This window comes from Bombina bombina, chromosome 1 (genome assembly GCF_027579735.1).
Source record: "Bombina bombina isolate aBomBom1 chromosome 1, aBomBom1.pri, whole genome shotgun sequence".
Classification (NCBI taxonomy): domain Eukaryota; kingdom Metazoa; phylum Chordata; class Amphibia; order Anura; family Bombinatoridae; genus Bombina; species Bombina bombina.
This window is the reverse complement of record NC_069499.1, coordinates 534,479,252-534,504,899: the sequence shown is the minus strand read 5'-3', so window position 1 is coordinate 534,504,899 and position 25,648 is coordinate 534,479,252. Positions and strand designations below refer to the sequence as shown.

Below are 25,648 nucleotides of genomic sequence, written 5' to 3'. Positions count from 1 at the left end.
GGTTACAAAGTATAATTCATTTGGCTTATGAGACTGCTGGACAGCAGCCTTCTGAGAGAATTGCGGCTCATTCCACAAGAGCTGTTTCTTCTTCTTGGGCTTTCAAAAATGAAACTTCTGTGGAACAAATTTGCAAGGCTGCAACTTGGTCTTCTCTACATACTTTTTCCAAATTTTTTCCAAATTTTTCCAAATTCTTTTGGGAGAAAGGTTCTTCAAGCAGTGGTGTCTTCTTTTTAGGACTGCCTGTCTTGTCCCTCCCTATTTATCCATGTCCTCTAGCTTGGGTATTGGTTCCCAACAGAAATTACTCAAGCCATGGACTCACCATATCTAAGGAAATAAAAATAAAATGTATGCTTACCTGATAAATGTATCTTTCCGGATATGGTCTACAGGCCCACCCTTTATTTTAAGACAGTTGTTCCTTTGACTATACCCTCAGGCACCTCTACTTCTTGTGTTACTCCTTTTTCTCTATTTCCCATTGGTCGAATGACTTGCGGTTGTGGGTAAGGGAGTGATTCTTAGCAGTTTAACTGTGGTGCTCTTTGCCTCCTCCTGCTGGCCAGGAGTGATATTCCCAACAGTAATTACTCAAGCCGTGGACTCACCATATCCGGAAAGAAAGAAATTTATCAGGTAAGCAAAATGTTTTGTTTTTCTCAGCCCCTTAGGTTTAAGGTATGCTATCAAAACGGAATAGTGTTTTTTATTTTTCTATTTTAAGTAGTAGCAAGAAGATAATAAAGATCTGATTTGGAGTTAGACTTTGGCTAAGCTATTGACACCCTGCACCACATGGGTATGAGACAGAGGGCAGTCTGCTGTTTTAAATGATGGCTGGCTTTTGCTTCTAATATGTTTGTGATCACCATAATAATATCATTATATAAAGCAGCCAAAATGGAGTTTTGGCTGAAGGAGGCCCTATCTCCCTGTATGAAATAAAGTAACAAGTGGCCACATATTTGAAAGAGAAGGAAGCCCGCTTTATAAGGATTAGGCACTTGCCTCTACATGATGCAGGTAATCGCCATAAAAAAAACAGTTATCCACTGAACACCAAAGAGGTTTTGGGTTGGTAGAGCAGAGCTGTTAAAAGAAGAGATTCAACTTTTTGAAGGAGAGGTCACTTTCCCTTATTTGCTTGTTAATGCACAAGGGAGGTGTTAGATAAAACACAGATAGGCATAAGACCTTGTTTTGAAAAGGGGGCCCCTTTTTTCCAACAGGAAATGTCCTCTCTCCTAAAGACAGCATACTTCACAACAAGTAAAATATCCCTCAAATGAAATAGGGTATTACTCTCTTTTAAATGATAGGTAACATGTCATTTAGGCCACCATTAATTGTTATATACAATGCATTCATCTGTCTGCTAAGTGACTTAGATGGTGCTCTGAAAGAAAATTCTTGTTGTGGGGGCTGAAGGTGCTGGCGAGTACTGAAAATATGGCCTTCACTGTGTTCATTGTTTTAAATAATTACTTTCTTGTTTGTAGATGGTTTATGCAGTTTTCTGCATTTTGAAGAAAAGCTTGATTGCAGATTTTGCTTTTTGGCCACTCTAGGAAGCGTTGGGCAAGCAGAATTTTTACACAAAAGTAATAAGGCCAGATTAAGTAGTGCACTAAATATTTTTTCCGCTAGTGCCACTAAAAGCATCCGTATTAGCAAGCGTATTACAAGTAGAAAGGGAAAAGTTAGCGCATGAGTGAAAACCCAATGTGCGCTTTCTTCAGGACTTCGGATATCATGACCCCGTTAACTTCTCCTCATAGACTTCAATCAAGCGCACTTTTAAAAAAAACTAACACCGATATCGAGCTAACCTGACACCACATTAGACCTACAGCGCTAAACGTCGCCTGGATGAAGATAAATGTCCGAACTTCAGGAACCATGAGTAGATTTTCTGGGGGTAGTGTTAGGTTTTTATTTTTTGGGGTGTTTTTTAAGGGCAGTCAAAGAGCTGAATGCCCTTTTAATGGCAATGCCCATACAAATGCCCATTTAGGGACAATTAGTAGTTTAGGATTTTTTAGACTTAGTTTTTTATTTTGGGGGGTTGGTTGTTTTTTTTAAGGGCTATTGGTAGTTTATTGTTAAGTTAGGGGGTGTTTTTATTTTGGGGGGTTTAGGTTTTTATAGGGCTATTAGATCAGGTGTAATTTTTATTTTGGATAATTTCATTTTTAATTTTTGTAATCAAACGCCTAGATTAGTTTTGTCGGTAAAAACTTGCGGGCTAAAGAGCCTTTTTTTCCAGCGCTTACTTTAAACAACGCTGGTATTACAAGTTTTCTGAATGGCTGCGTTAGCCTCAGAAAAGTGAGCAAATTTAGCTCCACTTCTACCTGTAATACCAGCGTTGCTTACGGTAGCGGTAAGCTGGCTAAAACGTGCTCGTGCATGATTTCCCCATAGGATACCATGGGGCTGAGCTGACTGAAAAAAAACCTAACACCTGCAAAAAAGCAGCCTTTAGCTCCTAACGCAGCCCTATTGTTTCCTATGGGGAAACACTTTCTAAGTCTACACCTAACACCCTAACATGAACCCCGAGTCTAAACACCCCTAACCTTACACTTATTAACCTCTACTCTGCCGTCCCCAACATCGTCGCCACCTGCATTATATTTATTAACCCCTAATCTGCCGCTCTGGACACCGCCGCCACCTACATTATACTTATGAACCCCTAATCTGATGCCCCTTACGTCGCCGACACCTATATTATATTTATTAACCCCTAATCTTCCGCCCCCAACGTCGCCGCCACCTACCTGCACTTATTAACCCCTAATCTGCCGACCGGACATCGCCGCCACTATAATAAATGTATTAACCCCTAAACCGCTGCACTACCGCCTCGCAAACACTATAATAAATTGCATTAACCCCTACTGTACCGTCCCTAACATCGCTGCCACCTACCTACAATTATTAACCCCTAATCTGCCACCCCCAACGTCGCCACTACTATAATAAAGTTATTAACCCCTAAACCTAAGTCTAACCCTAACCCTAACACCCCCCTAAGTTAAATAAAATGTAATACATCTAAATAAAATTACTATCATTAAATAAATTAATCCTATTTAAAACTAAATACTTACCAATAAAATAAACCATAAGATAGCTACAATATAATTTAATAACTACATTTTAGCTATTTTAGGATTTATATATATTTTACAGGCAACTTTGTATTTATTTTAACTAGGTACAATAGCTAATAAATAGTTAATAACTATTTAATAGCTACCTAGTTAAAATAATTACAAAATTACCCGTAAAATAAATCCTAACCTAACACTACACTATCAATAAATTAATTAAATAAATTAACTACAATTATCTAAACTAAAATACAATTAAATAAACTAAACTATATTACAAAAACAAACAAACACTAAATTACAAAAAATAAAAAAATATTACAAGAATTTTAATCCAATTACACCTAATCTAAGCCCCCTAATAAATTAAAAAAGCCCCCGAAAATAATAAAATTCCCTATCCTATACTAAATTACAAAAGTAATCAGCTCTTTTACCAGCCCTTAAAAGGGCTTTTTGTGGGGCATTGCCCCAAAGTAATCAGCTCTTTTACCTGTAAAAAAAAATACAAGCCCCCCCCCAACATTAAAACCCATCACCCACACACCCCTACTCTAAAACCCACCCAATCCCCCATTAAAAAAACCTAACACTAACCCCTGAAGATCACCCTACCTTGAGCCGTGTTCACCCAGCCGGGCCGAATTCTTCATCCAATCCGGGCGATGTGGTCCTCCATCCGGCAGAAGTCTTCATCCAAGCGGGGCAGAAGAGGTCCTCCATCCGGCAGAAGTCTTCATCCAAGCGGGGCAGAAGAGGTCCTCCATCCGGCAGAAGTCTTCATCCATCCGCTGCTCCATCTTCAAGACCTCCAACGTGGAACATCCTCCTCGGCCGACGGACTAACGATGAATGAAGGTTCCTTTAAATGACGTCATCCAAGATGGTGTCCCTCAAATTACGATTGGCTGATAGGATTCTATCAGCCAATCGGAATTAAGGTAGGAAAAATCTGATTGGCTGTTTTAATCAGCCAATCGAATTGAAGTCCAATCCGATTGGCTGATTGGATCAGCCAATAGAATGCGAGGTCAATTCTATTGGCTGATCCAATCAGCCAATTGGATTGAACTTCAATCCGATTGGCTGATTAAATCAGCCAATCGGATTTTTCCTACTTTAATTCCGATTGGCTGATAGAATCCTATCAGCCAATTGGAATTCGAGGGACGCCATCTTGGATGACGTAATTTAAAGGAACCTTCATTCGTCGTTAGTCCGTCGGCCGAGGAGGAGGAAGCGGGGCAGAAGAGGTCCTCCATCCGGCAGAAGTCTTCATCCATCCGCGGCTCCATCTTCAAGACCTCCGACGTGGATGGATGAAGACTTCTGCCGGATGGAGGACCTCTTCTGCCCCGCTTGGATGAAGACTTCTACCGGATGGAGGACCTCTTCTGCCCCGCTTGGATGAAGACTTCTACCGGATGGAGGACCTCTTCTGCCCCGCTTGGATGAAGACTTCTGGCAGATGGAGGATGTTAGGGGCAGCAGATTAGGAGTTCATAGGGATAATGTAGGTGGCGGCAATGTCCGGTCAGCAGATTAAGGGTTAAATAATTTTATTATAGTGTTTGCGATGTGGGGGGGGCCTCGGTTTAGGGGTTCATAGGTAGTTTATGGGTGTTAGTGTACTTTGTAGCACTGTAGTTAAGAGCTTTATGTTCCGGCATTAGCCACTCTTAACTACTGACTTTTATATGTGGTAGGTGTCTTGGAGGTAGAGGCTCTACCGCTCACTTTCTCCAAGACTTGTAATACCAGCGTTAGCCAAATCCCATTAAAAAGATAGGATACGCAATTGACGTAAGGGGATTTGCGGTAGCCTCAAGTCGCGAAAGAAAAGTGAGCGGTGAGCCTCTACCTGCCAAGCTTGTAATACCAGCGTTAGAAAAAAGCAGCGTTGGGTCCTCTCAACGCTGCTTTTTAAGGCTAATGCAAAACTCGTAATCTCGCCGTTAGTGTTTTTTTTTTTTTATTAATTTTAGCGTTTTTTTGTAATGTTAGATTTTTTATTTTTTTTTCCATAGTATTAGGTTTATTTAAATTTGTAATTTAGGTTTTTTATTTTTTCATAGTGTTAGGTTTTTTTAATCATGTAATTTGGGATTTTTAATTGGCAGTTTATTTTATTTTATTAGAAACTTTATGTTAGGTTAATTTATAGTTTAATCTTAAGATTTTTTTTATTTCACAGGTAAGTTTATATTTATTTTAAGATAGTTATATTGTAACTTTTAATTTAAAGTTAGGGGGGTGTTAGGTTTAGGGGTTAATAGCTTAATTTATTTTTTTGCGATGTGGAGGGCCGGCGGTGTAGGGGTTAATAGGTTTAGTTTATTAGTTGCCATGTGGGGGGCTTGAGGTTTCAGTAAGGTGATGTTTCCACCCCTTAGCCAATAGCCGTGCAGGCCAGGTAGCATTATACCGGATAGCTAGCATACTATAGTAAAAAAATCACCTCAGTGATAAAATAGTGTTCTGCCCTGGGCTGCCTGAGGCGCTCTGTGCGCCAAACACTGCACACAAATAAAGGAACTTTCAGTATGAAGTATTTTACCATATTGGTGTTTTTGCTTTGTCAGAAGCAGCTTTTGGTAAAAAGGTCCTTCAGGCAGTTGTTTCAGTTTGATAATTCTGCCTATATTTTGAGTATTGTCATAAAATACATTATTTTAGGTTCTGGATTTAATTTCTCCGCGAAAAAAAACTGTTTTTATTTTATCCCTCCCTTTCTTACTCGTAGACTTCCACATTTTGGGTATTATATCCCTATATGTAACAGCTTGTGGACTCTCGCCACCTATATGAAAGAAAACATAAATTAATTTATTTCATGGTGGTGGGGTTATATTTTGTTTAAATTACAACTTTTCTCCTGCTCCTCATTATTGGCGTTTACTCCTTAAACACCTCACCACTTGGCTATTTGTAAAACTGAGGTATGTGTGAGGTGGGAGGGGTATTTATAGGCTTGGGAAAATTTGCCTCCTTCTGGTAGGAATATATATTCCATACATAACAGCTCGTGGACTCTCACGAGTCACCACCATAAAAAAAAAAAGGTTTTTGCTTTCTCCTTACACATCCTGTCAAGCATATCAGATAACTTTAATTTCAAATTACAAAATGGTGCAAAATATTTTTGACAGAAATACAAACAATTTTCTGTCCCTTTAAGACACTGCTACTACTCTATCCATGTGCATTTGTATTGTTTACAAAGTAAAAAATGTTAATCCTGGGGGGGAGGGGGAGTCTGTGTATTGTTTGTTATTCATAGTGCAGTAGTGCACTGAAAAATATTTTGGTTGTTTTTAGCAAAATAAAGAAGGTTTGAAAGTTATAATTTGTGGTTCACAAACACTAAATTGCAAAAAATAAAAAAATATTACAAGAATTTGAATCTAATTACACCTAATCTAAGCCCCCTAATAAAATAAAAAAGCCCCCCAAAATAATAAAATTCCCTACCCTATACTAAATTACAAAAGTAATCAGCTCTTTTACCAGCCCTTAAAAGGGCTTTTTGCGGGGCGTTGCCCCAAAGTAATCAGCTCTTTTACCTGTAAAAAAAAAATACAAGACCCCCCTTAACATTAAAACCCACCACCCACACAGCCCTACTCTAAAACCCACCCAATCCCCCTTAAAAAAACCTAACACTAACCCCCTGAAGATCACCCTACCTTGAACCGTGTTCACCCAGCCGGGCCGAATTCTTCATCCAATCCGGGCGATGTGGTCCTCTATCTGGCAGAAGTCTTCATCCAAGCGGGGCAGAAGAGGTCCTCCATCCGGCAGAAGTCTTCATCCAAGCTGGGCAGAAGAGGTCCTCCATCCGGCAGAAGTCTTCATCCATCCACGGCTCCATCTTCAAGACCTCCGACGCGGAACATCCTCCTCGGCCGACGGACTAACGACGAATGAAGGTTCCTTTAAATGACGTCATCCAAGATGGCGTCCCTCGAATTACGATTGGCTGGAATTAAGGTAGGAAAGTTCAATCCGATTGGCTGTTTGGATCAGCCAATAGAATGCGAGGACCTCTTCTGCCCCGCTTGGATGAAGACTTCTGCCGGATGGAGGACCTCTTCTGCCCCTCTTGGATGAAGACTTCTGCTGGATGGAGGACCACTTCTGCCCCGCTTGGATGAAGACTTCTGCCGGATGGAGGACCTCTTCTGCCCCGCTTGGATGAAGACTTCTGCCGGATGGAGGACCTCTTCTGCCCCGCTTGGATGAAGACTTCTACTGGATGGAGGACCACATCGCCCGGATTGGATGAAGAATTCGGCCCGGCTGAGTGAACACGGCTCAAGGTAGGGTGATCTTCAGGGGGTTAGTGTTAGGTTTTTTTAAGGGGGGATTGGGTGGGTTTTAGAGTAGGGGTGTGTGGGTGGTGGGTTTTAATGTTAAGGGGGGTCTTGTATTTTTTTTTACAGGTAAAAGAGTTGATTACTTTGGGGCAATGCCCCACAAAAAGCCCTTTTAAGGGCTGGTAAAAGAGCTGATTACTTTTGTAATTTAGTATAGGGTAGGGAATTTTATTATTTTGGGGGGCTTTTTTATTTTATTAGGGGGCTTAGATTAGGTGTAATTAGATTAAAATTCTTGTAATATTTTTTTATTTTTTGTAATTTAGTGTTTTTTTTGTAATATAGTTTAGTTTATTTAATTGTATTTTAGTTTAGATAATTGTAGTTAATTTATTTAATTAATTTATTGATAGTGTAGTGTTAGGTGTATTTGTAACTTAGGTTAGGATTTATTTTACGGGTAATTTTGTAATTATTTTAACTAGGTAGCTATTAAATAGTTATTAACTATTTAATAGCTATTGTACCTAGTTAAAATAAATACAAAGTTGCCTGTAAAATAAATATAAATCGTAAAATAGCTACAATGTAATTATTAAATTATATTGTAGCTATCTTATGGTTTATTTTATAGGTAAGTATTTAGTTTTAAACAGGATTAATTTATTTAATGATAGTAATTTTATTTAGATTTATTTAAATTATATTTAACTTAGGGGGGTGTTAGGGTTAGGGTTAGACTTAGGTTTAGGGGTTAATAACTTTATTATAGTAGCGGTGACGTTGGGGGCGGCAGATTAGGGGTTAATAATTGTAGGTAGGTGGCAGCGATGTTAGGGACAGCAGATTAGGGGTTAAATAATTTTATTATAGTGTTTGCGATGTGGGGGGGCCTCGGTTTAGGGGTTCATAGGTAGTTTATGGGTGTTAGTGTACTTTGTAGCACTGTAGTTAAGAGCTTTATGTTCCGGCGTTAGCCCATAAAACTCTTAACTACTGACTTTTATATGCAGTAGGTGTCTTGAAGGTAGAGGCTCTACCGCTCACTTTCTCCAAGACTTGTAATACCAGCGTTAGCCAAATCCCATTAAAAAGATAGGATACGCAGTTGACGTAAGGGGATTTGCGGTAGCCTCGAGTCGCGGAAGAAAAGTGAGCGGTGAGCCTCTACCTGCCAAACTTGTAATTCCAGCGTTAGAAAAAAAGCAGCGTTGGGTCCTCTCAACGCTGCTTTTTAAGGCTAACGCAAAACTTGTAATCTCGCCATTAGTGCTTAGTTTTTTTCTTAATTTTAGCGTTTTTTTTGTAATGTTAGATTTTTAATTTTTTTTCATAGTATTTGGTTTATTTAAATTTGTAATTTAGGTTTTTTATTTTTTCATAGTGTTAGGTTTTTTAATCATGTAATTTGGGATTTTTAATTGTCAGTTTATTTTATTTTATTAGAATAAGTTATGTTAGGTTAATTTATAGTTTAATCTTGAGATGTTTTTTATTTCACAGGTAAGTTTATATTTATTTTAAGATAGTTATATTGTAACTTTTAATTTAAAGTTAGGGGGGTGTTAGGTTTAGGGGTTAATAGCTTAATTTATTTTTTTGCGATGTGGAGGGCCGACGGTGTAGGGGTTAATAGGTTTAGTTTATTAGTTGCGATGTGGGGGGCTTGAGGTTTAGGGGTTAATAGGTTTTTATTAGACATGTGCGATTCGATTCGGTCCGCCACCCACCCACATTGTGACTATTAAATAAACCTATTAACCCCTAATCCGCCGCCCACCCACATCGCTAACACTATAAAAACTAGACTTGTGCAGTTTCGAAAAATTTGGTTCAGTTCGGATCGATTCGGACCGATTCGAATTTCGGTTCGGATCGATTCGAATTCTTAAGAAATCGAATGAATTTGTTTTGGATTCATTCGGATTCTTTCGGATTCGTGGAAAATTCGGTTTGATTCGGTTTCGATTCGGTTCGAATCGAATCGGAATTTCAGAATTTCATTCAGTGTTAAGTGGGATGTGCTGTGTATTACACTAGTATACTGTACAATACTAGTGTAATACATGGCCATCCGAATCCATCCGAATCTACCGAATAAATTCGAATCGATTCTGATTTATTCGGTAGATTCGACACTACCGCAATTCGGAAATTTGGATCGATTCGAATTTCCGAATTGCGGTAGTGCCGAATCTACCAAATAAATCCGAATCCATTTGAATTTATTCGGTAGATTCGGATGGATTCGGATGGCCGTGTATTACACTAGTATTGTACAGTATACTAGTGTAATACACAGCACATCCCACTTAACACTGACCGAAATTCTGAAATTCCGATTCGATTCGAACCGAATCAAAACCGAATCAAACCGAATTTTCCACGAATCCGAAAGAATCCGAATGAATCTGAAACGAATTCATTCGATTTCTTCCGAATTTCGAATCGATCCGAACCGAAATTCGAATCGGTCCGAATCGATCCGAACTGAACCAAATTTTTCGAAACTGCACAAGTCTAGTTTTTATAGTGTTAGCGATGTGGGTGGGCGGCGGATTAGGGGTTAATAGGTTTATTTAATAGTCACAATGTGGGTGGGTGGCGGATTAGGGGTTAATAGGTGTAATACAGTATTTGCGATGCGGGAGGGTGGCAGTTTAGGGGTTAATAGGTAGTTTATGGGTGTTAGTGTACTTTGTAACATTTTTGTTGTGAGTTTTGTGAAACATTTTTGTTTTGCAAAATCCATAACTACTGGTCTCAGATCGCGGAATGGATAGTGTCGGTATAGGCTGTAACGCAAGTATTTCAGCCATACTGCACAACCTGTAATACGGTGCTATGGAAATCATTTTTTGAGTGTGGAATGGATGTTGCTTTACTAGTGCTGTGCAATATGGTAAAAACACAAATATCACAATTTTTGCTGAGCTCCATAGGCAGCCCACGGCAGAACACTATTTTTTAGTAAGGTGATGTTTCCACCCCTTAGCCAATAGCAGTGCAGGCCAGGTAGCATTATGCCGGATAGCTAGCATACTATTGTAAAAAATCACCTCAGTGATAAAATGGTGTTCTGCCCTGGGCTGCCTGAGGCACTCTGCGCGCCAAACACTGCACACAAATAAAGGAACTTTCAGTACCATAAAAAAATGGTTTTTGCTTTCTCCTTACACATCCTGTCAAGCATATCAGATAACTTTAATTTCAAATTACAAAATGGTGCAAAATATTTTTGACAGAAATACAAAGTATTTTCTGTCCCTTTAAGACACTGCTACTACTCTATCCATGTGCATTTGTATTGTTTACAAATTAAAAAATGTTAATCCTGGGGGGGGGGGGGGAGTCTGTGTATTGTTTGTGATTCATAGTGCAGTAGTGCACTGAAAAATATGTTGGTTGTTTTTAGCAAAATTAAGAAGGTTTGTAAGTTATAATTTGTGGTTCATTTTCTGTGTGGTGTTGGCATAATGTGCTCATGGAGAAAGCCCAGCCCTTGTGTTCAGCATAGGAAGAAGTGAGAATGTCATATCCTCAGGGAAGGAGTAGAACTGCCCTGTGCATGGACTGTATGAATCATTTGCAAAACAACATGGGTTTGCTCTGCTCATATTGCAGCTTTTAAGGTATGTACCCATTTCTAAGTTCTATGGTTTACTTAGAAATTGTTGAGTTACTTTCTGCTTTTCAGACTGCAGGATATCTCTTTGGTACAGCGCTTAGGAAACTATTTGCAGAAATGTTTAAAATGACCTTATCTGGCATTTTCCCTAAATTTAACCATAATTTCTAGAGAGAAAATAAGTAGAATTCATTAACACTATCAGGATTGTTCAGAGCATAGCTGTGCTGCAACTTTTTAAGCTAGTCATGTGTATGCTCAGATTGCTTTGCTAAATGAATGCAGAATATTGTCACCAGTAGTGGCACTTGGCTGTATTCAGTGACAGATTTACTTGTGTGAGAGTACAACACACAAAGATTTGTGCAAATCCAGATATTTTTATGTTGCACTTTCACACAAACAAATCTGGTGGCAAAAAGTGCCAAATGCCGCCTACTCGTGGCCATATTCGGCAGTCGTTTAGGAAACAAATTGCCAAATGCACAGGTCTAGTGTAAACTATAAGAAATGAAATGATGGTTTGAGTCCCAGTTTGGACAGAGATAGTAGAAGTCACTATAATAATGAGAACATTTTAAATATATTTAAACATATTAAAAAATCAGTTCTTTTACTTACCTTACCTCTCTTTTGAATAGTTTAAAAATATACATTAACCCTCTTTCCACAGTCACCCCAGCCCCCACTGTTTAAACAACCTGTTCCTGTTACAAAAGTAAGCTTTGTGCAAAGGCTCAATTGCTCACTGTGGGCAAGATTACAAGTGGCACGCTAAATGTTCAAAACGATATTAATGATTTTATTGGCTTTTTGCGCGCAACAGAAATAGCGCTCATATTACTTGTTGAAAGTTAACGCATTTGCTTGAGCGCAATCGAGTATAACGTGCCTCAAGTTGCACAAAACACTTCAAAAATACATTTAAATGTTACGGTCATAATAACACTGTCTGATAAATAATATTTTTTAAAAATTGCATTAAAAAATTATAAGGGCTCAAATATATGCGGTCTGCAAAGGGCTTTAACATATATATGCATACATACACGTTTAAATATAAATATATATACAGGTGGCCCTCGGTTTACAACGGTTCAATTTGCACCGTTTCAGAATAACAACCTTTTTTTCCAATCATGTGACTGCTATTGAAAAGCATTGAGGAGTGCATTGATTAAAAAAGCCAGTAGGTGGAGCTTTCCGCTTGTGTTGCAGCAAATATATGCAAGCCAAGCAAGCTGAAATTAATCAGTTTAACCAGACCTGAGCTATCAAACAGATTTCAAAGAAACAAGATCTTCCTGTCTATAAATCAGTCCAGATTGGAATGCATAGTAATAACTGTTTGCAGAAAAATGCAAGTAAAGTCTGTGTTGTGCGATTATTTTATTAGGTTTATAATGCTGCTTAGCAAATGTTTTTGCTCATTTAACTTAGTTTAATGATGTATTCTGTGTTGTGTGATTATTTTATTAGGTTTATAATGCTGTTTAGCATGTAAAGTCTTAATTTCAAAGCTTTAAAAATAATGTATTAGGTGTTACTTATGACAATTTTGAGAGGGGCCTGGAACCTAACTCCCTTTCTTCCCATTGACTTACATTATAAACTGGGTTTCAATTTACAACGGTTTCGATTTACAACCATTCCTTCTGGAACCTAACCCCGGCGTAAACTGAGGGCTACCTGTATATATATATATATATATATATATATATATATATATATATATATATATATATATATATACACATTATGTGTGTGTGTGTGTGTGTATGTACATATGAGATGTATATTTACTGTACATATTTAACATTTCAATGTTCTTCACTTGCCGGATAATGCCCTTTTTATTGTAAATACATATTTCTATAAATCACAGAAAGAACATGGGCAAAAAGACCAAAGAAGAATACATGTATAGCACTCATATAGTCATCTGACACAAATTGTGTATATATGTATAGAAAGATATTATGCCAAATGGTAAGGGAAGTACGCTGGGATAATTAAAACATAACTTTTATTAATTACGCAAAAAAACAGGAGATAAAATAAAGGGATGTGCAATTAAAAACAATAGCTGCCTGGGGCGTGATACATTTGTATATCTTGTAACACTGAAGTGTTGGTGTATAACAATTCAAAGTTGTTGTATAATTGGGGTATAAGTAACTGGGCTGGATATAGTAACTCACTGTAATGTTAGAGATACCCAGTATTTCTTGTGTTGAACGTATTCATCAGATTAGTTATCCCAAACTTTATTCCACCATAAATTGATTGCAGTGAAAAACATCTAAAGCCAATAAAGTTTAAGTTTTACCCCAATCTTACTAGTTAATATAATATATTCAGAGTTATATTGAGCACATAAATATGAACAGGGCAAAAAACATTGGTTCTCAGTGTGATTGGTGCATACTTGAGGTATTTATGTTTGTCTGTTAAATATCTTACAGACTACAACATTATACCTTGGCATAACATATGAATACATATGTATGAAAATAACTTCGTTTAACAGCTATCTCTTAGTTTGTAACAATTCCTGAGTTATGAATAATCTCTCTTAGTTTATGGTGATTGCAGATTGTAGCTGCTATATATTAGTTTGTAAAAATTCTGCTATCCAAAATATGTTTATAGGCTTGCCAATAATTGTGAATAATCTTATATGGTAAAGATTTAATTCATTAAATCAGATTAAATATGATTTGGTATTTCACAAATCAATGAACCACTGATGCTGCAGCTTGTTATAGGTTTGCTGTATAGTAAATAACATCTGATATACAAATGAGAGAGAGCAGCGTTTAATGCTGTGCTTGGCAGTGTTATTTTGCACTAAAATACGTTTTTGTGAGCAGCAAATCTTAGTTCTGAATACAGCATACTATATTAGATTACTAAACAATAGCTTGATGCTTTGTTTCCAAAGCGTGGTAAATCACATCAGACAATATTATTCATAATGAACAAGTTCATACCGATACCTCTGTTTGTACTAAGTTTGCAAGATAGCACATATATAACAGGTATACTTGAGTAGGTATCCGGCTTCTGTACAACTTGTTGCTAAAGTATTAATAAATTTGGTCCATATAGGTTATGCAAGTTTCACACAGCTAAGTTAGATACATAGATAATTGCGCTTATATAATCAGGATTAAAATTTGTCTTTAATTAGACACCCTGATATTTGGCGTGTAGTTTGTCTTGGTCTAACATCCGGCTGGCTTGTGCTTAACTGCTATGCTGATGCCTTTAAGTAACGCTGCTGCTAAGACTTGTACCTTAATGCTGTATCTAGATCTATTGTATTAACAAGCTACAGTTTAGCAAAAAATGTTTTGTAATGAATAATTGCCCTGTTTAGTGCTCGTTGTATAACATTATCGTTAGCAAGATTTTATAAATATCCTGGTCCAGTTACACATTTTCTAATGAGCCTTTCCTGCATGAGTTAGAAATAGAAAAGTTGTTTGTAATTGCCTATAAGCGTTATGACTGAACCGATCGTTTAATAACAAATGTTACCACAGGTTCAACTAGCCCTAACAAACACAGGAGCTCCCTGACTCCTCACCATTGCCCTAACATGTTTCGCCGTACACTCGGCTTTCTCAAAGGGGGCAAAGGGGGGAAAGTCGAGTGTACGGTGAAACATGTTAGGGCAATGGTGAGGAGTATGTACTTTTTATTATTAAATACATATTTCTATATACTGTATGTCTGATACTGTTCATGTAAAATACATATCTATACCTATATCTATATGCATAGATATATAGGTATATACAGATATATATATATACATATAGAAATATGTATTTACAGTAGAAAGGACATGTAATTGAAGAACATTAGAATTTTAAATATGTACAGTACATATACAGTAAAACACAAATGCACAGATACATATGTGGATGTATATATATATATATATATATATATATATATATATAAAAAAAAGTCCCAAGAACAGATCAGCACATCAAACGGTTATACAGCAGCCAGGGTGCACTTAAATCAAAGTCCATAAATCCAAAAGCAAAAAAGGCACTCACTGTTCATAATAAAATATAACTTTTAATAAGCCAAGTTTAAAACGACATAACGTTTCGGTGTTCACATAACACCTTTGTCAAATGTCAAAAATAGACAACTTAATGCCCAACCACTCACCTATCATACCTTAACACATATTACCTTAAATACAGTTTCACTTGGCGCTCCTGTACGCTGTTCTGCCCTGTGCGCAATGACGTCATGACGTTGCTGCGTTACGTAACGTGACCACATGATGTTAAGTCGCCCAATCAGGTTGCCATAGCAACCGGTAAACAATACCACCGTGGCTATATCGGGCAATTAAATCCCGTTTCCAAAAGTGAATGGGCATAACAGCCCATCAACAACATACTAGGCACTATACATTGGTCTGTAGTTACCAACCACAGCAACCCATATTGCTCACAGTGAAGATCATGCGACAGGGGCGCAAATCATTAAAAAAATATTATTATAATCCCGTGTAATTACAATTTAAAAAATGATCAAACATGAATAGCAGGGACATATGAGTGATGCATTGGTCTAATAACGGCAAATCTGCATGGATTGAATCAGAGCCAATCAAATTCATCTGCCTAAGATACGTATCTTACCCACTACTCTTTCTACATTCAAACCCTATTAATTCTTGCCTCCTGGAGCATGATCAGAAACCCGTAAGGACCCACTAGGATGAAAATCCATGTGAATAGTTCTGGGTGACTTAGTATGCATCCATTATTGGTAGGTACTGTTGAAGATTTATTTGTTGTAGAACGGTCCAAAGTCAAGGACAGTATTCAGGCCCCTAGGGACCAGAGTGTCCAGCGTATGGATCCATTTCGTTTCCACTTGTAGCAACCGGTTATCCCTATCACCACCCCTTCTTAATGGTGGTACATGGTCGATTAACATTGACCTCAGGCTTGATAGGCTATGATTACATTCAGCAAAATGCCTGGCGACCGGTTGTTCCGACTCCCCCTTTTTTAGTGCCTCACGTATTGCACAGCGGTGGTTAGCCATCCTGTCCCTGAAACTTGTTATGGTTTTACCAATATAAACCAGAGAACATGGACAGACTAACATATAGATGACATATGTACTAGTGCATGTTAGTCTGTGACGGATGGTAAATCGCCTATTCGTGTGCGGATGCTGGAATGTCTGGCCCCTCATCATGGTATTGCAAGTAGTACAATTACCACATGTGTAGCATCCATTCTTGGACGTCTTCAGCCAGTTATCCTTCTGGTAGCATCTGACCGGATCAGTCTTCACCAGTACATCACGCAAATTTTCAGCCCTGCGGTACACCATCCTCGGTGGTTGCATCCTGTTAAAGGGGAGAGTTGGATCCGTTTCCAGGATCGGCCAATTTTTCTGAGCCGATTTCTTAAGTATGTCGCTAGTTGGAGTATAAGTGGTCACGAAATTAAGCCTTTCAGTGTCCATTTTAGGCTTATCATGTCCTTTACACTTGGGGTCTTTTAACAATTCCTCCTTGACTTTTCTGACTGTTCCTTTGTCATAGCCTCTTGCTACTAGCTTTTCTTCCATAATGGTTAGTTGATCAATCATAGTGGGTACCTCACTATTATTACGAATGACCCGCATCAGCTGAGAGGTGATAATCCCCATTTTCTGATGTCTGGGATGGAAACTCCTTGCTTCTAACAAAGAATTGCGATCGGTTGGCTTCGTATATAGCGAAGTGCCAAATGAGCAACCATCCTCAGACATGATTTTATATATGTTAAGATCCAGGAAATGTATGGTCTCATTACTAAATTCTAACTTGAACCTTATGGGACTGTCCATGGTGTTCAAACATGTCACCCACTCCTGTAGTTCCTCATTGCTGCCCCCCCATACCAGAAGGACATCATCGATGTACAGTGTATAGTATCTGATATGGGGATGAGCAAATGGTCTCATTAGAGTCTGTTCGTACCAGGCCATATATAGATTGGCATATGTGGGTGCCATGTTTGAACCCATGGCCGTCCCTGACACCTGCAAAAAGTATCCATTCTCGAACTTGAAAAAGTTTTTCTCTAAGCACAAGGTAAGTAGTTCGCACAGGAATTCAATGGGAGGACCCTCATAGAGGGGGTTCCCAGTCACCATGGATCTGACAGCTGCCACACCCCCCCCATGGGGAATAGAGGTGTAGAGGCTGTCCACATCCATGGTAACCAGGATATCACCCTCCTGTAATGTGGTATAGTCCCTTAGGACATTCAACAAACTCGGTGAATCCTGCAAATATGCAGGTGTTCCTTTAACCACCGGTTGAAGGTAGAAGTCTATATAGATGGCCAAATTGGATAGCAAGGAGTCCCTGGCAGACACAATTGGTCTGCCAGGGGGATGGTCCAAGGTCTTATGTACTTTTGGCAGAAGATACAGGACTGGTGTTCTAGGGTGATCAGTGATTAGAAACTCAAGTTCCTGTTCTGTCAGTAGCCCTGCTTCATGACCTCTATAGAGGCATTCATCAATGTGTTTCTTAAATGTTCTGCCTGGGTTCCCCGAAAGTTTAACATATACACTATGGTCAGACAACTGTCTGTAAGCTTCTGCCCTATAGTCAACATAATCCTGTAGGACTATTGACCCACCTTTATCCGCTGGGCGGATAATGATGCTATTATCATTGCTAAGTGATTTAATAGCATACCTCTCATCGCTATTTAAATTTGGGTAAGTGGGAAAAGGAAGTTTGTCGGGAATCTCATTACATACCACTCTGGTGAAATTCTTAATGGAGGGATGTGTGTTTACAGGTTCAAATGTTGATGGTTTTTTGAATTTGGTTATCACACCTTGAGTGTCATTTTTAAAGTAGTCTTTTAGCTTGAGCTGTCTTTGTAGCTTGTGGATATCTACAATGGTGTCAAATCTATCACATCTAGGCATGGGAATAAAAGATAACCCACGATTCAAAACTGAGATTTCCACATCATTCAAAGACCGACTGCTTAAATTATAGACTATATTCACTTCTTTTTGGGCTGTTTTTTGCGATTTGTGTTTGCCTCGCCTGACGTGCGTGCGTCTGTGTTTTTTTTAAATTTCCGGTCATCGGTAGTTTCGCCGCTGACCTGGTAGCAACCCCAGAAAAAGACTGTGACTGACTAGATGTAAGTCCCTCACTATTACCAACATCACCCGTGCTCCTTTCATTGTCTGATGAGTCACCACTAGTGTCAACAAGGCTAAGATTATTGCGTGCCCGTGGGTTTCTGCGCCTTGATCTCATGGGGGGATCCTCCTTGCCATATAACCACCTATATAGATGTCTATCCCTGTAGTCATTCTCAACTGTGTTCAATTTTTTGTTTTTAAATGCAACCAACTCACCTCTGTACTTAGCAATCATAGTATCAAGTTTAGTTACCCAGTCCTGGGTTTTATCTTCCGACAAAACATGGTAGCTCTGTGATTTAGTGGCCTCAATCTCTATTTTAATCTTATGTTCAAGTCTACAGACCTCTTCTATGACCAATAACATAAGGTCATAGGAGCACTTATTTAGTATTGAGCACCACTTCTTACAGAAATCCATGTTTTGTCTACCTAGTGTGGGAACATTTTTTACCCTAAAACCTCTCGGTATGTACTTTTTGCGGTGATAACCTGAGAGATAGACTGCATGTAAATGGTAATCGATCTCTTTTTTATGTAAATTCAATAATTTATAGTATACATTAATGGGGGTATCACCCCTCAACTCACTGAGGTCATCCGCAACCCGTATCCGGTCTGCATCTTCATCCGTGAATACAAAGGGATCTGCATTAAAATCTTCATCCATGTATCTATTCTCCATGTCCACTGCTATGGAAGCCATGTTGATGGTACTCTGTGTAGTTAAAACAATCAAAATATGAATGGCATATAGTTGGTTAATTCAGTTGTAATTTCCAAAATGTGATTAAAGTTCATCTATCAATATTCATAAAGCTGGAGTGCATAATCCAAAAAATAGCAAAAAAGTCCCAAGAACAGATCAGCACATCAAACGGTTATACAGCAGCCAGGGTGCACTTAAATCAAAGTCCATAAATCCAAAAGCAAAAAAGGCACTCACTGTTCATAATAAAATATAACTTTTAATAAGCCAAGTTTAAAACGACATAACGTTTCGGTGTTCACATAACACCTTTGTCAAATGTCAAAAATAGACAACTTAATGCCCAACCACTCACCTATCATACCTTAACACCCATTCTGTAGTTACCAACCACAGCAACCCATATTGCTCACAGTGAAGATCATGCGACAGGGGCGCAAATCATTAAAAAAATATTATTATAATCCCGTGTAATTACAATTTAAAAAATGATCAAACATGAATAGCAGGGACATATGAGCGATGCATTGGTCTAATAACGGCAAATCTGCATGGATTGAATCAGAGCCAATCAAATTCATCTGCCTAAGATACGTATCTTACCCAGATGAATTTGATTGGCTTGGTTGGTAACTACAGACCAATGTATAGTGCCTAGTATGTTGTTGATGGGCTGTTATGCCCATTCACTTTTGGAAACGGGATTTAATTGCCCGATATAGCCACGGTGGTATTGTTTACCAGTTGCTATGGCAACCTGATTGGGCGACTTAACATCATGTGGTCACGTTACGTAACGCAGCAACGTCATGACGTCATTGCGCACAGGGCAGAACAGCGTACAGGAGCGCCAAGTGAAACTGTATTTAAGGTAATGGGTGTTAAGGTATGATAGGTGAGTGGTTGGGCATTAAGTTGTCTATTTTTGACATTTGACAAAGGTGTTATGTGAACACCGAAACTTTATGTCGTTTTAAACTTGGCTTATTAAAAGTTATATTTTATTATGAACAGTGAGTGCCTTTTTTGCTTTTGGATTTATATATATATATATATATGTTTGTGTGTGTGTGTGTACATTGGAGCCCTCTGCAGTCAAATACCGGAAAACCTGAAAAACATTTTTATTCACTATTATTATTAATAATGTGTTTAACTGTGTATGTAGTGTACATATTTTGCATTCCAATGTTTTTCACATAAAATAAAATGTTCTATGTATTTTTAAATAGATATTCATATCTATTTATATATATATATATATATATATATATATATACTGTATATACTGTATGTGTTTATCTATACCTATACCTATATATAATAATATACATTTTAGCAAAAAAACATGAGATATATATAAAAATATTTTTAAGAACATATAGGACATATTCTTCTATGTGAAGAACATTATAATTTGAAATATTCATATTTCATGTCCGATTTAGTGCTCTTAAATAAATTCGATTGGCTTAGTGCACACGTATCGGTGTTAGTTTCTTTCAGTTTTTGCACTCCATTGAAGTCTATGGGGGAATATGTTAATACGGTCACAATATTCTAAATTCCTCTTTTTGTGTGTGTCGGGTTCTTTTAATTGCACAATAACTTTTTACATTTAACTCATAATATGAGCACAACGCACACAAAAAAACCTCTGTCTTGCGATGTTATCACTCTAGAGGCTCCACTCATAATCTAGCCTTCTATAGGCAGTTTTCCAGACATACATATTGCCAGACAATTCATATATTTGTTAGCTCTGTTCTTCTGTACATGTGGCAAGAATTTGCTTGTGCAGGTGGTTTACTCCTGTATTAGAGGAGATAAGGTAAGGAGACCTGACTTCTGATTCTTTGAAGCCTATGAACAATGCGGCAGCACCCATAACTTAAGGGAGTACAACTTAACATTCAACTCTTCAGTATTTAACAAACTACTATAATTTTTAAAAATATAACTTCATATTATTCTCAGTCTAAATTTTGCTTTGAATGTATAATTATATCTAACATTCATTTTATTGTTTAAGTCCCTTAATGATGGGAAAGGCAAGTAACTCACTAGGGTTGCCAGGTGTCCTCAATAAAAATACTGGACACCCACTCTATAATGGGGGGGATGGTGGGAGATGAATCACACACACATTTATATATATATATATATATATATATATATATATATATATATATAATTTTGTTTGGAGAGGTACTCACTGGTACTGAGTACCCCCACCTCTGCCAACTCATAAGAGGTAATATTTGTAATCATGATGTAAATACATTAATTTTCACAAGAGGGGGCTGCAAAATACATCAAACATTGTAAATTATTTTGTCCCTTTGCTTTTCTCAAAGTTACTGAACAGAATAAATCAATCATAAATCAATGAGTACCGGCACCTTTTTTTTGAGTACCGGCACTTTTTCTTTTACAAAAAAGCCCTGTGTATATTATATACAATATATATTGTATATATATATATATTACATTCTTGTATGCCAGAAATAAGCAAAGTGGATGATTACATTTTTTATTGTACAATACACTAAAAATATATAATACTTTTAAAACTAACACACTGTTTAAGCCCCTGAATTGCCAGAGAGGGCTGCACATCTCCTTTATACAGCCATCTAGCAGACAAGGGGTTAAACAGTTTGTCTTAAGAGGCTAAAAAAAAGTGACTCCACACACTATATTTCAGACAGCTTACATCTCACACATGTAGGACCAGTAGGGAAGTGGGCAGTTATATCCTTTCTGTCTGAGAGAAAGTAAACAGTACACACTTCTCTGTGCAGCCCCCTGCCCCCAGCAGCAACCGGGAACCTTTCATATGTCAGAGGTCTATAACAGAGGAGGGGGCACTGTCTGCTGCTTAACCCTGTGCATTAATTGCTAGAAAGCATGGGGATTTGTATTGCAGGAGCCATCTCAAAGATGTTTTTAGTTTTAAAAAAAACTGACATTTAAGTGTCCGGTTTTCTTCTACATAGTTTACTGGACAGGTTGGTTGAAAAACCGGACGGTCCGGTTAGATAATGGACACCTGGCAACCCTATAACTCACTATGGGACATCACGTTAGCTGCAAGGATGACTGAGAATAGAGTCTACAAGGGCAAAACAAGCTTTTGAGCCTACGTAGGTATATTTTGTTTAAAACTGTATGCTCTATCACAATGATGAAAGACAAAAGTTGGGCTTTATGTCCCTTTAACAAACGTTTGGCTAGTTTCCCAAAAACAAAGTAAATGTCTTTATTTATTCTTTATTTTTTTTGTCTGCTCCAATTATTCAAGTTGGACAATAAGCAAATACTTGTGCTGGGCGTGTGAGACAAGTGACAAGGTATGCACACTCGTTCAGCTGTACCTATATCTGTGCATCTTTATCTGTATAATGTCAGGGTTTATTTTTACATTGGCATCTATTTATCAAAGCGTCGACTATTTTGCATTCAACGGCACCAATACGCTCGCCTAAGATCACCTAACATTGCTGCCGCGGACCTGAATACGCTCTCCAAAGTTACCAAAAAAGCTGTCAAAAAGCCACGCACCAAATATGGTGCGATGAGCAGCGGACTGTTGTTAACTAACAGTCATTGATCTCGCTGCTATTCGGCTTTTTTACAGCTTTCTTGGTACCCTATCACTAAACACCCACACTATACTATACTGTTTACCCCCTATAGCGCCGTTCCTGGACCCTGCCACAACTAAATAAAGTGTTTAACCCCTAAACCGCCGCTCCCGGACCCCGCCGCAACTAAATACAATCATTAACCCCTAAACCGCCGCTCCCGGAGCCCATCGCCACCTACAATATACTTATTAAACCCTAATCTGCTGCCCCCTACACCGCCGCCACCTACATTATATTTATTAACCCCTAATCTGCCCCCCTACACCACTGCCACCTACCTACATTTATTAACCCCTAAACCTAAGTCTAACCCTAACACCCCCTAACTTAAATATAATTTAAATAAATCTAAATAAATACTACTATTATTAACTAAATTATTCCTATTTAAAACTAAATACTTACCTATAAAATAAACCCACAAGCTAGCTACAATATAACTAATAGTTACATTGTAGCTAGCTTAGGGTTTATATTTATTTTACAGGCAAGTTTGTATTTATTTTAACTAGGTACAACAGTTATTAAATAGTTAATAATTATTTAATAACTTCCTAGTTAAAATAAAGACAAATATACCTGTAAAATAAAACCTAACCTAAGTTACAATTACACCTAACACTACACTACAATTAAATAAATTCCCTAAACTAAATACAATTAAATACAATTAAAAAATGTATCTAAAGTACAAAAAACACTAAATTACAGAAAATAATAAAATAATTACAAGATTTTTAAACTAATTACACCTAATCTAATCCCCCTAACAAAATAAAAAAGCCTCCCCAAAAAGCCCTACCCTACACTAAATTACAAATAGCCCTTAAAAGGGCCTTTTGCGAGGCATTGCCCCAAAGTAATCAGCTCTTTTACCTGTAAAAAAAAATTACAACCCCTAACATTAAAACCCACCACCCACACAACCAACCCTACTCTAAAACCCACCCAATCCCCCCTTAAAAAAACCTAACACTAACCCCTTGAAGATCACCCTACCTTGAGAAGTCTTCACCCAACCGGGCCGAAGTCCTCCACAAAGCCGACAGAAGTGGTCCTCCAGACGGGCAGAAGTGATCCTCCAGATGGACAGAAGTCTTCATCCAGGCGGCATCTTCTATCTTCATCCATCCGGCGCGGAGCGGCTGCATCTTCAAGACATCCGACGCGGACCATCCTCTTCTTTCGATGTCTTCTTGATGAATGAATGTTCCTTTAAATTACGTCATCCAAGATGGCATCCCTTGCATTCCGATTGCTATCAGCCAATCGGAATTAAGGTAGGAAAAATCCTATTGGCTGATGCAATCAGCCAATAGAATTGAGATCGCATTCTATTGGCTATTGCATCAGCCAATAGGATTTTTCCTACCTTAATTCCGATTGGCTGATAGAATTCTATCAGCCAATTGGAATTCAAGGGACGCCATCTTGGATGACGTCATTTAAAGGAACATTCATTCATCAAGAAGACGTTGAAGAAGAGGATGCTCCATGTCGGATGTCTTGAAGATGGAGCCGCTCCGCGCCGGATGGATGAAGATAGAAGATGCCGCCTGGATGCCCGACTGGAGGATCACATCTGCCAGTCTGGAGGACCATTTCTGCCGGCTTTGTGGAGGACTTCGGCCCGGTTGGGTGAAGACTTCTCAAGGTAGGGTGATCTTCAAGGGGTTAGTGTTAGGTTTTTTAAGGGGGGATTGGGTGGGTTTTAGAGTAGGGTTGGTTGTGTGGGTGGTGGGTTTTAATGTTGGGGGGGTTGTAATTTTTTTTTTACAGGTAAAAGAGCTGATTACTTTGGGGCAATGCCCCGCAAAAGGCCCTTTTAAGGGCTATTTGTAATTTAGTGTAGGGTAGGGCTTTTTTATTTGGGGGGGGGGGGGGGCTTTTCTATTTTGTTAGGGGGATTAGATTAGGTGTAATTAGTTTAAAAATCTTGTAATTATTTTATTATTTTCTGTAATTTAGTGTTTTTTTGTACTTTAAATAATTTGTTTTAATTGTATTTAATTGTATTTAGTTTAGGGAATTTATTTAATTATAGTGTAGTGTTATGTATAATTTGAACTTAGGTTAGGTTTTATTTACAGGTATATTTGTCTTTATTTTAACTAGGAAGTAATTAAATAGTTAATAACTATTTAATAACTATTGTACCTAGTTAAAATAAATACAAAGTTGCCTGTAAAATAAATATAAACCCTAAGCTAGCTACAATGTAACTATTAGTTATATTGTAGCTAGCTTATGGTTTATTTTAAAGGTAAGTATTTAGTTTTAAATAGGAATAATTTAGTTAATGATAGTAATATTTATTTAGATTTATTTAAATTATATTTAAGTTAGGGGGTGTTAGGGTTAGGGTTAGACTTAGGTTTAGGGGTTAATAAATTTAATATAGTGGCGGCGGTGTAGGGGGGCAGATTAGGGGTTAATAAATATAATGTAGGTGGCGGCGGTATAGGGGCGGCAGATTAGGGGTTAATAAGTATAATGTAGCTGGCGGTGGGCTCCGGGAGCGGCGGTTTAGGGGTTAATAAGTTTATTTAGTTGCGGCGGGGCCCGGGAGCGGCGGGATAGGGGTTAATAACTTTTATTTAGGTGGGGCGGCAGACAGATTAGGGGTGTTTAGACTCAAGGTACATGTTAGGGTGTTAGGTGCACACGTTCCCATAGGAATCAATGGGATATCGGGCAGCAGCGAACATGAGCTCTCGCTGCTTTCCGACTCCCATTGATTCCTATGGCATACGCCGTCTCCAAAGCGGCGGATTGAAAACCAGGTACGCTGGGCCGGAATAGTGCCGACCGTATCTGGTAGTTATTTGATATCTTCCAAAAGTAGTCAGATTGTGCCGAACTTGCGTTCGGAACATCTGTAGTGACGTAAGCATCGATCTGTGTCGGACTGAGACCGGCGGATCATATATTACGTCACCAAATTCTACTTTTACCAGTTTGTAGGGTTTGATAACTAAGGCGAATCAGGCTCGCCACAAATACGCTGCAGA

General features: G+C 38.2%; 1 protein-coding gene across 5 annotated transcripts in view; it reads left to right on the top strand.

The window, feature by feature from the left end:
* The first annotated feature begins 10,982 nt into the window (after positions 1-10,982).
* Positions 10,983-25,648, top strand: part of CMKLR2 (chemerin chemokine-like receptor 2) — a 167,748-nt gene continuing 153,082 nt past the window's right edge. For 2 of the 5 annotated variants that reach the window (XM_053698645.1, XM_053698646.1), the window contains exon 1: positions 11,027-11,073. The gene's annotated coding sequence lies outside the window, so the exon portion shown is untranslated. Of the gene's footprint in view, positions 11,074-25,648 lie in introns of all 5 variants that reach the window. The other 3 variants (XM_053698644.1, XM_053698648.1, XM_053698647.1) reach the window with 3 other exon arrangements.